This window comes from Parasteatoda tepidariorum, chromosome 8 (genome assembly GCF_043381705.1).
Source record: "Parasteatoda tepidariorum isolate YZ-2023 chromosome 8, CAS_Ptep_4.0, whole genome shotgun sequence".
Taxonomy (NCBI): domain Eukaryota; kingdom Metazoa; phylum Arthropoda; class Arachnida; order Araneae; family Theridiidae; genus Parasteatoda; species Parasteatoda tepidariorum.
In genome coordinates this window covers 65898147-65912970 of record NC_092211.1, presented here as the reverse complement: position 1 = coordinate 65912970, position 14824 = coordinate 65898147, and positions in this window count along the sequence as shown.

The following is a 14824-nucleotide window of genomic DNA, read 5'->3' as shown; positions in this document are numbered from 1 at the left end:
AAGGACAGTTCCCTGCCCCCTACACAGACTGGTCGGCTGGTTCAATTTTAGATAAGCTTAAATCTAATCCAAGTATAAATTTACTAATTCCTCTCCATTTGCTTAATTTTTATTATTTTTTGATTATTAAAAAATTAAAAATGTGTAAAAAAGCTATTTCTATCTGGTAATAAATAATATATAGATCTATTTTTTTCAATTATATTCCTTATTTAAATAAATGTCATGAAAATGTGATTAGAAATAAGATGTTTATTTAAATAAATTATTTAAAAATTTATCATGTGTCGTTTCTACCCCTCCCCATAAAACTCTAGTTTCTATTTATTCTATTAATTTTATTTATATAATAATAATGGCTAAAAATATTAATTCTTCTTGCCCTTTTATGTTTCAAAGAAAATCCAACGTCTCAATTTCAAATGAATTCTTGATTTTAAAGCAAAATTTATTACTTCTCATAATTGCAGACATTTACATTTAGAATATTGCATTATAAATTTTAATTATTTCGATTGTAAAACATTTCAGGCCAAAACATGTTTTTTTTTCTATTTTAATTTTGTTAAAAAAATCTGGAAAAAAAATTGGAAAAACCCGGATCTAACAGAAATATAAAATTTTGTGCCAAATTTACTTTGAAATCATTTATAAAAAGATTGATATAATTGGCGTGTAGCACATGCATAATTTTTTTATTTAAAACCTTTAACCGGTAATAAAATTTACAGTTAATTTGTATAAGCATTAGAAAAAGTTTCCGAAAAACAATGTTAAACGATGCACGCTTTTCTTTACTGATAATCCTATACTTGAGGTTAACGTCGTCTGTAGCGACAAGTTGCCAAATCTTGTAGCTCTTCATTATTAAAGGAAAAGCTTTTGCTCCCAAATGGATGATAAGTCGGCCTATTTTAAAGGTTTTGTGAAAACACGTGTTTCTTATATTGATACTTGTGTTTTTAAATCTCTGTAAATATAAGTAATTGAATAATTTAAGTTAGAAATAAATCCCCAAGAAAACTAGCATTTCATCAATAGAATGAATAAAATTTTCAAGCAAGAATAGAATGATTAAAAAGAAATTTGCACCTATTAAAAAGAAATTTACAAAAAATGTGACTGAATACTTTTAATCGGAATTATTGCTAATCTAATGAATGTATATCGGACTTATTGCTGATCTTCCGCACGACAATGAAGTATTCACTAAGTGAATAATACAAATTTATCTGTATGAATAATCCAAATTTTAAGTAACATTTTGCTCATGAATCCCGAAAGCCTAGAATAAGAATTTTAGAATTTCGTCCTAAGAATTTCAGGAATTCCTTTTTCTAGGAATTTCATTTCTAAGAATAGAATTTCATTCTTCCTTTTTATTAAAAAAGAGATCCAGATGTTTCACATTTTATAAGCGGTCGAAAAGAAATAATGGCTTAGATCTTTTTTTTTAAAACTTTTGTTAAATCTTCACTTACTGTACATGAAAACGTTAATTTTTTTAAAAAAGAGAAAAATGTTTAACACTTATTTGCAAAGTGTTTTTCTTTTCATGATATTAAAAAACAGGAAATAAACTTCGGTGATTATATTAGAATGAATGGTTTAGGGCTAAATATGAAGGAATTCAGTTCTAATGGATGTTAAAATAAAATTACGTCTATGGAATTACCAACGGAAATTAAAGTATCGGTTTCAATAAAGGAAAAATATCACTAATAGGGAAGGTATCAGATTAAAAAGCGTTGACTGTATTAAGTTCAATATTCCATACAAGCTGTAAAAGTAATGGTACGGGCACTCGTACCATTACTTTTAACCATAAAATCCATTTTTATGGTTAGTTAAGTTTTACGCAAGAATTTTTTGTTATGCTTAGCTTATCAGATTTTTTTGTCACGTTAGGTTTTATGTAACAAAAACTCTGATCTAACATAATCTCTGATCTAACATAATCTGATATAATGGTAATATTGGCTGCCAAAACACTGAATCATTGTTATTAAATAAATACCAATGACACAGCTTTTATCGTAAAATTCATTTTTACCGTTAGTAAAGTTTTACGTACTGATTTCTTACGCTACATTTTACGTAACAAGGAATCTTATATAACGGTAACATTTACTGTAAAATCACTGAATCATTAAATAAATGACACAGCAAACTTTTAATCGTAAAATCCATTTTATCGGTTAGTAAAGTTTTACGTAAGAATTTTTTACTTAACGTTTTATGCAACAAAAAATCTGCTGTAACATAATTTTTATATATACTGTAATTTTACTGCGAAATTACTGAATCATTGTAATTAAATAAATACCACTCCAAAAATTACGATATAAAATTTTACAGTAAAAATGGATTTTTATAGATGCTGCACTCAGGGTGTCAATACTTTTTACGGTAAAATTCTCTTTTATCGCAAAATTTTACGAAACAAAACATCTGATATAACATAATTTTTACTGAAATATTTACTGCAAGATCACTGAACTACTGCAATAAATAAATATTACTGTTAAAATTATGGTTTAATATTTTACGGTAAAAATGGTTTTTATGGCTGCTGTACTCAAGGTGCCATTACTTTTTACCATAATTTCTGGAATTTTTTACAGTGTTTTCTAATTTTGCCTCATAATTTAACATAATTTTAAAGCAATTATTTTTCCTTTACAGATAATTCTCAAAAAGCAATAGAGATTTAAAACTATCCATCCAAAAACTGCGAAACAAAACAGATTCATTGCGGACAAATACCGCAAAACTTAACAAAGTCAGATGAAATTCCCGTATTCCAACCAACTTTACTCGTTAATAAAGGTCTTTATCTCGAGGCAAGCAACGTAAGACATCCAGAATCTCAGATTCTTAATGTTTGTTGTTCTGTGAAAGTTGTTCTTAAGAAACTCCCGAGGAGCTCATCTTGTTAGGATGACTGTAGTAAAGGGCTATAAAGCTTCCCTGTATGGACAGCATAACAAACGAGTGATTTGCGTTCATCTGCGAGTGCAAGTTCCATTTGCTGAGCGACTCTCAAGTGCTCATTTTGAAAGTAGTACTTTCACTTGGAAAAGTTTGGTTGGAATGAATTAATATGCAGCTTTTACGAACGGTTGCATGGTTTGAGTTATTGTAAGGTTTGTTTTAATATAAATGGCATGATAAGAATTGGGAACATTTTTAGGAAAAGTGATTATTAAATACTGCATTTTATTAATAAGTATTAGAATTAAAAATGTAAAAGGAATTTTTTCTTGCGCCCAGAACACATGTTTGGAACATTTTTTTTCAAAACATGCTTGCGTTGTTTTTAAAATTTTCTTACAGTTGTACCATACGAAATGTACCTAAATTATCGTCGTCACAAATCGTTCTTGAGCCATAATTTTTAAATTTAAAACTAAAATAATCTATGACTTTAATTTTATATATATAGGGGAGAGTTGGACAAAACGGGATACCATTATTGTTTTTATTTACTAAGGAATATCTGTTAAGGCAAACCATACATTACTTTTTTTGTAGCTATAGCATTTATTGAAGCACACAAAAAACATATTTTAAACTAATTTTAATGACTGTGAAATAGAAAAAAAAATTACTTTTCAAACTCTTACATATCCCGTTTTAGCATACCTGGGTTGGATAAAACGGGATAGGGTTTACAATGTTTAATTTTTTGCATAAAACTAAGTGAAAAGCATAATTAACTGACAGAGAACTGCAAAGCAAAATTTATATAAATTATATTCATGGGATTTCACTGTTCTAACACTTTTATATAGATTGTTGTTTTATAAGTAAGTACACAAAAAATAAGATGCTACATTTGTTTTTAAAGACTATAAGTTTTCTAACATGAAGGCTTATTTCCGCAATTTTCGTTGTCGAGATGTGCCTTGTGCTTTTAATAGAGATTTCTTAGCAGCCTTTTCTTCAGTTCTCTTGGTTCTTTTTTTGTAGTTTAATAATCCTTTCCTTTTCTTCCATTTCTAATTCACTTTTATTTCTATTTCACTCCATTGATGTCGTAAGATCCCTGAAAGACTCTTTAATAATCAAGTATTTAAATTCTTCATTAAACAAAGAGAAGAATTCTTTTTAGAATTGAATGTAGATTGAATTGAGCAATCCAGAAAATTAAGAAGTTTATATATAAAAAAGCTCAAGTCTTCATCAGAGAAATACATTACAATTAGTTCTAAAGAAAGATGTGAAATCCTAGAGTCGAAAATAAAATGCTTAATAATGAACGTTATTAAACAAATTTTGCATTACTATAAAAGGAGACTAAATTTTTAAAAAATATCTATAGCTAATATAAATAAGCTGTTCAAAAAGCCTAGGCCTACATTAATATATGGCTATTTTAAAAGGTAATAATCCAACAAATAAATAGGTGGATGAAACGGGACATAAAAATCTCTATCCCGTTTTATCCAACTCATAAGTGTCCCGTTTTGTCCGACTCCGACACTTTATGAAACAAACATGGCTGCTGCCTAAATGTGAAAAGAAAATAAGATAGACTGCACATAAAAATATTGGTAATTAACTGGTTAATCAAATTTAATACTAACCGGAATTTTATTTTCATATATATAGGCAGTACAATGTAAAAAACAACGTACGTAAATGTAGAAAATGGCAAGAAAATAGAATAAAAAAGTTCTGAGACCTACAACTTTCCATCAAATAGTGATCTCGAGACGGGACGCACCGAGAATGATATAATCACGGTCAAATAACACGTTTCTGTCGTTGTCCACTAGATAGCTGCAATAGTCTGGTCCCTAGGCGACGTANAAAAACATGCATTCTATGTTGTTATAGTGGGCAATTACCTGCATTGATTGTATGGGGTACCATTAGGTAAGCTTCTCTATCATCTTTTGTTAGCATTCAGGGCACTTCAAACAGAAATTGTTTCATTTCAGGCGCGTTAAAGGCCGTGGATCTGCTATGTCTTCGAAACCTCTCAATACTTTTAGCAACATAATGCACATTGCCATACTATCCTGATCTTCCTGAATACAAACCTCGATTGTTGCCCTGACCAGAACATTCTTTAGACAATTGAAAATGTACGGTTAATGGTTGCCGAATGATAGATGCACCACCACTCTTCCAGATCTACTTGCAACTAACTGTGCCATCGTGTTGAAACTGTATTGACTGGGTTCATCGATATTGGCTGACAATCTTTATTTTGTTTCATATCCATAATCCAAGTGGATAAATGCTGCCAAGATCGGCTAATTTGGTACTAATGTTTCATTATTACTCTTATGTTCACTCTTATCATTCCAATTTCCTGTAAATTTAATTGCTTGTTGTTTCAGTCATAAAGTATGTGTCCAACAAATACCATTCTGCTATATTCATTCTTTTCTGGTGCAATGGTTTTAATTATCATTCGTGTTTCGTTCCAAATTTTATGCAGTCATAAGTTTTAAAATTTATCGTTTTAAACTTGAAAAAAGAAACAAAAAAATGTCGTAATGGAGAAAATAAAATTCAGAGTTTCCGTATCGTTTGAAGTTCAAAATGGGAAGAAAACGAAACCAACGATTTTCCAATAGAAATAAAACGATATTTTTTTTAGCATTTGAAGGATTTAAGAACGCGTTATTGATATGGGTAGGCATTATTTATATATTATATGGGTCATGAATTTTATGGTGTTTTCAAAGTTGTTCACTACATATTATATTTTATATTTCAGAAGAACTTTTTACGAATGCTAAAATAATAACCAAATATTTAAGCTTTATATTCAAGCTAAAAATTTTATAACGATACTTCTCTGAATGGAACATCAATAAGGATCACAATTCATTGCATCATATTTCAATCTAAAGCATTTAGCTTTATTCCAAGAACATTTATTTCTCTCGAAATAGTTGCAGTATCACATTCTTCAATGACGCATTTTTGTTTAAACTCTTATGAAGAAAGAGGCTATTTTATGAATCCTAATTTACAAAAGTCATTTTTATAGGTATTTAATGTTCTAATTTAAGACGATTATCAATGTAAGAACAATTTATAACACATTGAATAAAATTTTCTACATGTTTCTTAAAAATTACCACAAAAAAAAACAATTCTATAACCATAGACTATGTATTTTTCTTAAATGTGTATGCCTAATATTAACCTAATTACAGAAATGAATCTCCATTATGTATAGACAGCAAAAATAAATAAATTTCAACCTGTACTCTAATGATTAGATTTTCACCTAATAAGCAGCAGATTTATTCTTTATCTAAGGTGAAACAAATGCTTATTAATACTAATTGTTAATTATTATGCGTAATTAGTTGCAAAAATACAATGTATCAGAACAGACATATTTTTCTCAAAGAACTTTTTGTGCTGGTAACTCAATTATCCTAAAATGAGTGAAAATTCGATAAAAATGCACATCACTCTCTATATAAAGATAAGGGTATCACTAATATTATTTTCTTACTTAGAGTTTTGAAATTAGCTGTGCAAGCGGAAAAATAAAAATAATAGTTTAATGTAATGTCAATTTTATCTAGAACAATTTTGTTATCGAGTAAAAAAGAACTTTAGTTTTTGATATTGCTTTTACTGAACTAGTGATTTATTATAAACATGATAGTATCTGCATACGAAAAATAGAATGAATGAAAAAATGGAACAAAAAATAGAATGTATACTAAAAATAGAACAGTGTCTGCGTACGAAAAATAGAAATATATTTGAACCAGGAAAGAAAGTAGAAAATATGAGTCATACAGATGAAGTAGGATCTCGTATTAAACTAATGAAGATAAACCCACTATGAAGAAATAACTCAAAATATTATATTTTCCTTCAGTAATCGAGTTAACCACTCTTTTCCTATTTTTTAGTAAAAAAGGGTATTTAGTTGCGGAAAAATATAAAATAGCTATATCTCTTTAGGTTTCAATATATAAACATTAACTGCGAAAAAATTAGAATATAAACTACCAGAATATATTAAATTTAACGTGTTTCTGGCACTATGGGAAGGACAGTTATTTTTACAGAAGCACTTTAGCTATGATTTGGGTAGTATTAACAATAAAATATGGTCTTATAAAGTGTGATAAAATTTGCTATAAAACTATATATTCGCTTAAATTCTCTTTTCAGTTTTCTTTATTTTTTCCTAAATGTGCGGTTATAAAAACTATGATTATGAATACCAGATTTTCCGGTAAAGTGCTTTATATGAACGGGAAAATTACAAAATTTAAAGTTTGAATAGTATATAATTTTGTTTTATTTACCAGAGTTATGTTGTTGTCTTTTTTGTCAGAAATGTCATTACATTACTGTTATTTTACCAGACTTTTCTCTTCGTGTTTCAACATATCTATTTTCTAGTAAGAGAATGATATGGCAAGGAAATAAATTAAAACTCAACGCATCCTTTTATATAATTTTTTTTAATTTTTTTCAATAATCATTTTCTAGTTAACAAAATAGCAAAAATAATAAGACAATAAAATAAAAAAATTAACGTTTCTCTTTACGTTTTTAAAAAAAAGAAAAAACAATTTTTTTCCAATCATAATTCGAAAAAAGAAGGATGTCAGTAACAGGATAGTAAAATAAAAAAATCTATGCATCTTTTTATGTATATCAGTATAAATTGAGTTTCTTTTTCAATATATACATTATATGTATTGAAAAAATACATTATTTCAATATATACATTCAATATGTACATTATACATTTTTTTTCAAAATATATACTATATATATACAATATATACAACATTTGAATATATCTATATTCTAGTTAAAAATGACTAAATTAATTGGATATTAAAATGAGAAATCAGCAAATCTTTTTCATAGATTTCATTTCTAAAATTTCAAAAAAACATGACAACGTTATTTTACTGGTCAATTTTATTTCAATTCTAAAAGACCCTGCTCGCCTCGTTCTTCAATCCCAAAATTAATTCACCCTCATGTATGTTCCTCGTTGCGTTTTAAATAAACATTTGAAAATGTTTATTTTTCATTAAAAAATGAAAAGAGTAACAGGATAATAAAATAAAAAATTGACTTATCTTTTTATACAGATTTCCTTGTAAAAAAATATTTCAATAAACAATGTCAACTTTGTTCTAATATTAGTTTTTTTTTCAATACTAGGTGGTCACCATTCACTGCTCACATCACACCGTAATTCCGTTTGCCTTCTTTCTTTCTTTCTTTTTTTCTTTCTCTTTTTTTTTGTAATTTTAAATTTAACATTGAAAACAATTATCGACAAAGGCACAAAGTATTTATTTTTTTAATAAACATTGCGTTTTAAGCAATCATTTTTTTTTCAATTAATACTTTTATTTTCTGAAACAAAAGACAATGGAACTAGGATCATATAAAATATCGGTATCGTTTACGTAGATTTTTTTTAAAAAATGTTTTGGTTTATTTTTTCCTATAAACATAGCAATGCTGTTTTATTGGTAAATTTTTTTTGTCAATAAAGACTTTTGTTTTTTGCGAAAAGATTAACAATAGTAAGTCGATCACATAAAATTTCGATGCAGATTTATTTTAAAAAAAAGTTTTGTTTTACCTTTCAAAATGAGCATAACAATAATTTTTTTTATCAAACATTTTTCAATCAACATTTTTATTTTAGTTATGGCGACATGAAAAACGCTGTATCTTTTTATGTAGATTTAATTTTAAAAAAAATATAATGTTTTATTTTTTTTTCAGTAAACGCAATGCTGATTTATGGATCAATTTTTTAATCAAAACTTTTGTTTTCTTTAAAATGAATAACAACAGTAACGGTATCATATAAAATTATGTTCATGTAAATTTATTTTTAGGAAAAGAAAGTCTTTTCGACGTCTATATTTTTAAATAAAAAGGAATTAAGTAACTAAATAATAGGAAATCACCCTTATTTAAAGCATATAATTTTTGAACAGATTTATTTTTAAAAAACATTGAATGAACATTTGAAAAAAAAAATGTCTACACTTTTGTTAACTAAATTTCTTTTTCAATTCCTTACGTTGTTTTATTGTTCATAAGTCACAAAAAAAGCGACATACACATATGTAATAAAATTTTCCACTAATCATTATTTATATTTTTCTTTATTGTTTTATTGATTCAACTCCTCGTTTCTAAAAGAGTTTTGGGAGTGAGGAAATTTATATTTCCTATCACAATATCGCGATAAACACCTTAATAAAAATACTTTTCTTACAGCAAGCACTTTCCAAGATTAAGCATTAAATTCTATCTTCATAAATCTTTTAAGCGCATTCGTTCATAAACTCAATATTTCCCCAACATAGTTTAAGTGCGCCTTTCTTAAAATGCATCGATACAGATTTGGATAAAACGTCAACAGACTGAACGAGAAAAACTAAAAAAACCACTTAAGTTTGCATTAGTGATTTTTACGGGTCATTTGAATAAGAGAAAATTGAATAAAAAAAAACGAAAAGTGAAATTGTTTTGCATTCAGAAGAGAATGAAACTAATAGCTGCGGGTTTGTATTTGTAGAAAATGATAATGCACGTCTCGAGAAGAAATATAATTTTCTGTCAATTTTCAAAGATGCATCCAATATTTTAAAAGCAAACGTATTTAAAGATTGAAACACATTATTGTAAAGTGTGTTTTAATGTGTTTTTTATTCGGAGTAAAAATTTAAAAGCATCTATGTATTTAAAATGTTATTAAAAAGGGGAATTTAAATGAATAATGATAAATGTTACAGATATTATTTTCCAGTAAGTTATTTTTTAATGATTTTTTTCGAGTTCAATTTCTTTTCAAACCTATGTTTAAATGAAGCACGCTTTTAATGATAACGATATAATAATTGTTCTGCAAAAAGTTTTAAATAAAGAAAAATGAGATTAAAACTATTAGGGTACATTTTCGTAATCTGTTTGCCATTTATAAGCTCATTTTGTGTTTCAAGACAGTGCTAAAGATATTTTGTGTTTTAAGTTTTTTGTTCACTCGTAAATAATTAAATCAACATATTATTTAATTTTATTTATTTATTTATTTATTTTTCAAATGACCGAAATTATTTTTACAGTGTAGTTCCTTTTTTCAGTATTCCGTTGGTCAAATGATCAGCGGGAACTAAAAAGGGAACTACACTGTAAAATATTCGGATTAAATTGCGGTGCCGGTACTTTTTACCATAAAATCTATTCATTTACCGCAAATTCCAATTCATACTGGAACATGTTACGAAATAAAAAATCTGCTATACCATAATTTTTACAGAAATAATTACCTTAAAATCACTGAATTTTAAATAAATATTACTTTTAAAATTACGGATAAAATTACGGTAGAATAAATATTAATAATTATTTTAAAATCACTGAATCACTCTAAATAAATATCACTGTAAAATTAACAGTTGAAATTACGCTAGTATAAATATTAATAATTACCTTAAAATCACTGATGTTCCTATGCAGCTTTAGTACTGATGATTTTCTGAAGTTTGCCGCATCACTTATACTACCTCCCTCCTTTATGTATAACGTTTTTAAACTTGAGCAAAAAATGGACTAAATTGTCATTTTAAAAAATCTATAGCTTTAAAAGCAAAACAAATCTGAGATTAGTAATCCACATACCTGAATAAGGCAAGATCAAGTCTTTGTATAAATGCAACAAAAATTTTCTTCCCCAGTATTATATGTAGTTATTTAAGAAACAAAGATTTATTTTAATGTTTAACAATAAAACAAAGTTATGTATTGCAAATGAACTCGATTAATATTTATATAATAATAAAAAGTTATTACAGCAATTTTTTACGATGAATGAATTACAGTATTAATTTAGCTCATAAAAAATAAAAATATATTATTTACTTCAAGGCAAAAAAGTTAAATAAATAATCTTTTTTTTAAATTGTTACAATAGTCCAAATCTATAACAATGTCTTTTTAAATCTATTTATTAACCTGAAAGATTATTTCAGATACGTTTAGATTAATAACACTCAAAAAAAAATTTTTTTTTATTTCTTAATTACTGCAATTATGCATTTCTAAAGTTATTTTGCTGGAGCATTACAAAAAAAAAATTTAAAAACTCGTTATTTTCTATCAATGTGACTGTATATTTTAAATTAAAAAAAAATATTAATTTTATCATTACATGTCGGTAATTAAGAAGATTAATTAGTTAAATGCATTCATTAAAAACAAATTATTTCGAATTTAATTAAGAGGTCTTAAATTAAATATTCATTGAAAAAAAAATTTATGCATTTTTCCTTTCGCTTAACAAAAAAATCTAATAACCAGTATATTGTGTAAAACAGTTGTTTGTTTATTAATTAAATTTTTGCTTCGTTACTTATACTTATGAGAGGCTTAAATTTATTTTACAGTATTAATTTTCAATTTATGACAACGATCTTTCTAGAAAAAAATATTACTTTGTAACGACTAACAAAATAATATTCTCATCTAGAATTCTCTCCTTATTCGTATTATTATTTCAATTTTAGTTTATTTTATATCTCTTCAATAAAAAGAAATTTGTAATTTGGAGCTTTTTAACTATAGTCTTGGAACTACCACACTACATGGTAGTGATATTTCCGGTTAAAAAAAATTTTAAAAACACCAACATAATTCTAATTAATAAAACTAACATATACGGTATTTAAACCATTAATTTGCTAATTTTTCCGTTCATATTATAACGGTTTACCGGAAATTCTGGTTTTCAAAACTACAGTTCTTACTATCACACATTTAGTAAAAAAATAAAACTAAATAAATTTAACCACATAAATGATTTTCATACCGTGCTCTAAGGTATCATGATAAAATTACCAAATTTTACCACATTTGCCAAATTTTATCTTGTCTTATAAAACTGCGTTTTATTGTTAATTTTGCTAAAATCATTACCAAATCACTTCGGTAAATATTCTCAGTCTTTCTGGTAATCCCATTGCGCCAGAAACACAGTACATTCTACCTTATTGTAGTAGTTTTAACCATACTTTTTTTTTATCAAAATAGTATTGCAGATTTATTTTTTTCCTTTTATTATTTATTTTACTTTTCCGAATAACAATATATTAGGATCACAGAAAAGTGTAATCATTTTTTTACACTAATTTGAAATACATTTTCAACATTCTATATATTAAATTTAAATGCATACATCATTTTTAACTATTGCATAATTGCAATATATAAACTCCTGTTTGTGAAAATTGCAACACCATGAAGGAATCGTCATAATTGAATGAAATTTAATACACAGTTGAGTGGTAGTGGTACAAATAAATGATTAAACTTTCAAAGCAAACAAACAATAACAAGAGATCGAAATCAGTATTTTGTGTAGCCACCACGCACCGCAATAAGCGCTGCTACACGACGTGGTATGGAGTCAAGTAAATTTTGAATGTCTCTCTGAGGAAGAATATTCCATATAGTTTGTATGCGTACCCAAAGTTCGTCTGTAGAAGCAACAGGAGACGAGGATCACGAGCGAGGCACCGACCAACGAAATGACACACATGTTCAATCGGCGGCAAATCCGGGGAATACGCAGGCCAAGAAAGAAGCTATACCTGCCGCGATGCAAGGAAGAATTGAACAGTCCTCAGCAATATGAGGGCGGGCATTGTCCTGTTGAAATTCAGCGCCTGTATAACTTCACTGATGAACCAGTTGCTGTCCAGATTACTTACAATTGGTAGCAATTGAGATCGCTCATTATATGCTATGGCACCCCAGACCATAACTCCGGGTGTTCGTCCACTGTGGCGTTCGATAATGCACTCCAGAATTTGGCGTTCACCGGCATAGCGTCTGACACGAATGCGGCCCTCATGGTATCACAGATTAAAGCGGGATTCATCAGAAAACACGACACGCTGCCAATCAGCACGGCAGTCAATATGCTGATTGGCCCGTTGTAGCCGCAGGCGGCGATGGTTTAGCATGAGGAGGATCTTGTATAAAGGAGTCCTTGCGCGCAGTTCACGCTGCAGCAGACGTCTACGAATTGATGAAGCACACAATGAAACACCTGTAGCTATTGACCACCGTGCTGCCAGTTGTCTAGAGGGAGTCGTACGGTCCGTTAGCGCAACTCGGAACAGGTGTCTATCATCGCGAGCTAACGTGACATTTCGGGGTTCACTCCCAGATTTCCGAGTTGTCCGACATTCGTCCATCCACTGCTTTCAAACACGCATCACTGTGCTGCTGTTACGCTGCACACGAGCGGCTACTGCACGATAAGATAATCCAGCTTCACGAAGGCCGATGATTCTCCCCCGTTTAAACTCCGTAAGTTGTTGAAATCTCGCTCTCTTTCGTCGAATAGGCATAAGTAATGACTAAGCTAACGTTTACCACTAGCAGATAACCACCGATAACCATACTCGCTTGGCTACAGCCGTCTATTTATTCGGATCCATCCGCCGTTCAGAGGGCGCTGCTCAGCATACGCATGCGCTACGGGTCTGAAATTCTAATCATTTGCATATCATGCTCTACTTTGCATTTCCTGAAAATTTCAGCTCACTCGCGTAAGTCCTTCATGGTGTTGCAATTTTCACAAACATGAGTTTACAATTTTAACATTGTAATTGAAATGTATGCATTTTGTTTTTAATTCATAAAGTAATCATCATCGTTATCAACATCGCTCTGCCATTTAGCGTAGGAATTTTTAATGTCAGAAAACCCATTGATTTTTTAATATATTACGTCATCCAAATTTTAAACTTTTTTACTCCATAAAATGTCATAGCTAACGGAATAAATTTAAATCTGATAGAGTAATATCAGGTATGTAAAGTGGATGAGGCAGTAAGTCCCACTCAATTCAATAATTTTTTTTTAATTAGGTTCAGAAGTCGGAAAAATCAAAATTACCGGATTTAAACTTAGAAAAGCATCTTTCACTTTTACGAAAGTCAAACTTTGCGAATGTTTAAGGTATTAGCTGCTGCTTTAATTATTAGCTGCCCTTGTGTGAAATTTAAGAAGCATAAAATTCCAGATATGTACCTCCTCTTTTATGCACCTCCTCTTTGGTTGACCAATTTACCGTAAATTGCTACAAAAAATAAATAAATAAATAAATTTAGTTATTTATGAGTAAACAAGTCCCTCTATCATTAAGATGTCTTTGTCACGACTTTAAGAAATTAGGTGTATCTTTTATACAGTGAAAGATTTCTACCTTTCGTGAAGATTACAAGAATTGCATAATGCTTTCTTAATTAAATTTAAGTTCATATCGTAAAAAAATAATAAAATTATTTTACGTTTTGGAATTTTAAATTATAATTTAGCACTTTAATCGCGGCAACGCAGCTTTTTTCTACCCTCTGCTCTACGAATTCCACTTTCAGCGCTAAAATTAAAAGAAAAGAGTACGAGATATCTCGTGCTAGCACATGAGTATTTCCCGTACAAGACGATATAATTCGTCTATAGAGATTAAAAGTGTTTATTACCCTTTTTTTTAATCATTAAAAAATATAAGATAAATCTTGTATTTAAGCCATAGAGCCGTAACAATAGTGAGAGCAAGCACACTGCTTTATTTTACAATCCCGAACAACTCTTATCACGTGACTTGAAGAGTATTGCAGAACTGTGAAATGGGATTGTTTTTCAACAAGACTGGATTAAAAATGATTTCAGAATTACAATTTTTTGATAATTATGTTTAAACGGAGCAAAATTGTTCACATTTTTTACAGAATTAAGAAAAATGTAATTTTTTGAATGATTTAAAAACTTTAAAAAA